This window comes from Pinus tabuliformis, chromosome 8 (genome assembly GCF_031772625.1).
Source record: "Pinus tabuliformis cultivar Carrire ecotype Pingquan chromosome 8, CPIR1, whole genome shotgun sequence".
NCBI classification, from domain to species: Eukaryota; Viridiplantae; Streptophyta; class Pinopsida; order Pinales; family Pinaceae; genus Pinus; species Pinus tabuliformis.
Window position 1 is genome coordinate 1530794452 of NC_142294.1, and position 3993 is coordinate 1530798444.

General features: G+C 37.9%; 1 pseudogene; it reads right to left on the reverse strand.

Moving 5' to 3' along the window:
* Nucleotides 1-212: 212 nt before the first annotated feature.
* Nucleotides 213-946, reverse strand: LOC149241764 (dehydrodolichyl diphosphate synthase CPT3 pseudogene; annotated as a pseudogene).
* Between the last annotated feature and the right edge of the window lie 3047 nt (nt 947-3993).

Genomic DNA, 3993 nt, shown 5'->3' on the forward strand with positions numbered 1-3993 from the left:
AGACAAACCTCAATTATTCCTGCTATCATGGCACAAGCAATTCGAGGTAAAAAGTAGAAAAACATTGAACATAGCATATTCATTGAAGCTTAATTAACATAAGCAAAGATATTGCATGGAAACTAAAGTTAGTTGATAATACATTATGTACTATGAGCCTACAAATCACACAGTGCTCTAGTTGGAAGAACACGAGAACTAATGAAGCATAATTATGCAACACTTGTTCTCAGCCATTTTAGATGCCTTGTCTTTTCGTGGGGCAAAGGATAGGTTTTATGATATTCCACAATGGCCATTAATAAATGACGGAATCTAAACTCAGGCCATAGAATGGGTGTCACATACAACAATGAGAAGGAAAATTGCCAAAAGAGAAAGAAAGTTTCTCAATCTAATCTACCCAGACATCCTGATCAACAGTTGGGGTTCTGGAAAGTTTGTCGTGTATAGATGGTGCTCAATATTCTCTAATGTAATTGAAGACTCAAGCTCGTGAATTTATGCAAAGGCCGCGCCCTTATAATTATTAGAAATTTGCAATTTTAAGTAACTTGAAGTTTCTTTGTAGTTACGACTTCATCGCAGACGTCTTCCATAGCTCTGACAATTTCGCTAGTGGAAGTGTAAGGAGTGAAAATATTTAGAACGACTCTATGGGTTATAGCCATGTATTCCTCTTGTACTCTCATCATGCACTAGGGGAAAAGGTTCAGCTCTCCGAGTATTTTCACGTGAATTCCATATTGTTTGGCCCTACTTTCCTTCTCTATAAGGCTTCCATTTTCTCCTGCATCAGATTCATCAACGTCACCACTTCTTCCTCCAAGCGCTCGAAATTATCGACGCTAAAGGCGTACATGCTGACGCACTTCACACCCAATTCATAACTATCCCTCAAGATGTGCATGAGGTTGTTGTAACCAAATTCATGACTGCTCGTCATGTCCATATACCAACACGTTGCGTATGTTAATGAATGATATGTCTAAGTTAATGAATGATCCCAAGAATAATCCCGAACGGCCACCTCTCCCGCATAAAGTATTAGTAGACATGCTTAAGTTCATCGATGGTAAGCCGGGAGAAGACCCTACAACCCACATTACCACTTAGCATTTGTGGTTCTCTTCCCACTCATTCATGGATGGTAGCATAAGATTGTGTCTTTTACAACCAACTCTTAATGATGGTTCTCCCAAATGGTACATTTAATTAGAGTGCATTGCTTATGATAATTTATTGTTTTTAGTATAGGCCTTTTTCAGCCATTATAAATTGTCTGTTAGATATGAGACTAGAACCAACATTCTCACTAAATTATGTCAAGATATCTCGACCCACATTTCTGATCACATTCATGACTAGAGGAGACGATGAAGTCTCTTTAGAACGAAGTTCCCTAATGAGTTGTTAAATGAGTGGTTCACTATGTCCCTCTTGCCTAGGATTGTTAAAGACATTGCAAAGGTAAGAGACCAAACTGAGGAGAAAGACATCATGTGTTCCCATCAACTTGACTTGATTTATTCTCAAGTGGGTACCTTATATGAGATCATTCCTAATGCTCCTTGATCATCGATTGGTTCCATGAATGTCAAACTGAGAACCGAAGTCGATGATGTAGTGAAACAATGTATATCTTATGGAAACGTTGGCCATCTAGCCTCTCATATGGGTCAAATGAATATCCCTTCTAGTACACTGACTAGAAAACCTTCTACTCAAACTCTTAATGTTCATGTTCCCACCTCTTAGGTAAACTTTTTTCAATACACATTGAACAAGAAGCTTGAGAAACCAAGATGTAAGAAGAAAAATAACAAGTCTAAAAAAAGTTCAATGACGAATAAAGAACATCACAAATCCAAGAGAACACTAGGAGCAACACGAAAGAGAAGCAGAAGAAAAAATATTTTCCTTGTAAGATTTCTATGGAAGAGAGTCTTACTGCTAAGTGCACTTGGATGGTTGAGATTCATTGATACTTCTCACAACAACTTGTTGCTCATCAACCTACTATCTTGATGAATACTTTTCTAGCCCAACAACAACACATGGTTACTAACCCTCCACCACCTCAACAAGGGGGTACTGGGGTAAACACTTCTAATAATGCGTCATATTTTACACAAGATATCTTTATGGTAGAGAAAAACATTAATGTCATAACTAGAGTGCACAATTATGATAATCATGAGAGTGGAAATTCCACCATAGAGTCTAGGACCTAACCTCCTCCTAATGGACTTCTTCATTTTTATGAGGCATCACTAAATATTATGTCATGCCCACCTAAGGATGAACTTCAAAAAATTATGCATAATCTTAATGCGAGGGCAACTCCTAACTATAGTACTGTTGAGGATCTCACCCAAGATCCAAGTGTTATGTATGCACTTGAAGTATCACAAAGTAGCTATATGTAATGCAAGGAACTCTTATCTATTATTGGTCCAGTGGAAACCTCATATTTTAATATCACGACCTTAAATCCCACTTTATGGAAACCTCGTCTTCCACATCATTTGGCCTTCCAAATAATGGTCCATGTTATTAGACAGTGTGTTCATAAGAAAATCTTGGATGTGAGGGCATCGACTGCATCATGTCATCGAAGTGTTGTAAATATCTAGGTTCACTGATGTTGTCTCCCCATATATCAACATTGAAGGCTTTTGATGGGCATGCCTTGCAGCCCTAAGGGGCATTATCTTCTTTGTCTATTGAGATTGGGGGAAGAACGATCTAAGTTGAGGGAAAGGTGATTGATGCATCACTAGATTATAACCTCGTACTTAGGTGTTATTGGTTTTATGCCATGACCACTGTCATATCTTTATTCTTTCATGTCATGATGTTCCCCCATAAGGGTAAAATAGTCACCTCTGACTACTTGACCTTTTGCAATCCTGACTTGCAATTTCCCAATATTCATTTGGTACTCTTCGTAGGTGGTTCCACTACTATTGTAGAAATAATTAGAGTATGGATGCTCAAAGACTCCTCATCGATGGGAACCTCTCCACTTTCTCCAACAGACCCATGTCCATTTGCTTCCACCATTAACATGATCTCTTTTGTCACTAGTGATTCCCTTGTACCTCCTAATCCTTAGGTAGTGCCTACAAAATAAAAATCTCATGGGACAAAAATGCCACATTTTGTGGAAGTAATTGAGTCTGTAGTGATCCTACCATCACTTGATGACATTGGTTTTAAAATCCATCCTAATATGGAATATGATTAAGATATTGTGCCCACGTGGGCCATCACTCCATCACTTTCACATGAATCTCTTCATACTAATTTTCCTTTAGAGAAGGCCATCTTGGAGTTCATGGATTCACACTCTAAGCTAAGAGAGACTATGCATGATGATGCCTCTACTCTCCTACAACTGGAAATCATGGAGCTTGGCACTCAAAATCTTAAATCGTGTTAGGGGCCATTTCCAGAGTCATCCAAACAAGGTAACACCCTTAGACTGAGTAAGGTCTATGATTTCTAGCACTAAATTTTCCACTATCCATTCTAACTTCCCCCATTCATGAATGTCTCATATCCTCTCCATGTATTGATCATCATTATCAAGGATATTTCTTAGCTCATGATACCATTCACCCATTATGTCCTTGAGTTGTCAATTAATGATATGGTTATAGGTTATCCTTGGAATCATCAACATTTAGGAACATGTAAATTCACTTTGATGTGACATGGGCCCATGATGATGTGCCATATGTTGCCAAAAGCTACACATGAATTCATACATGTCAATTCGAATCCTTGCCCTATTTCGACAGTGGGCACTGCATTGAATAACCTATCATACTGTGTCATGCTTTGTATATATGTATATAACTCACTAAAAGAAAAACAAAAAGCAAAAATAAAAAATGACAAAAACATTCAGTGTTTCCTTCAGGTATATCGTCAAAAATTGCATATAGGATTAGGATTCCTTAATCTTATCACTTCATTATTTTCCCT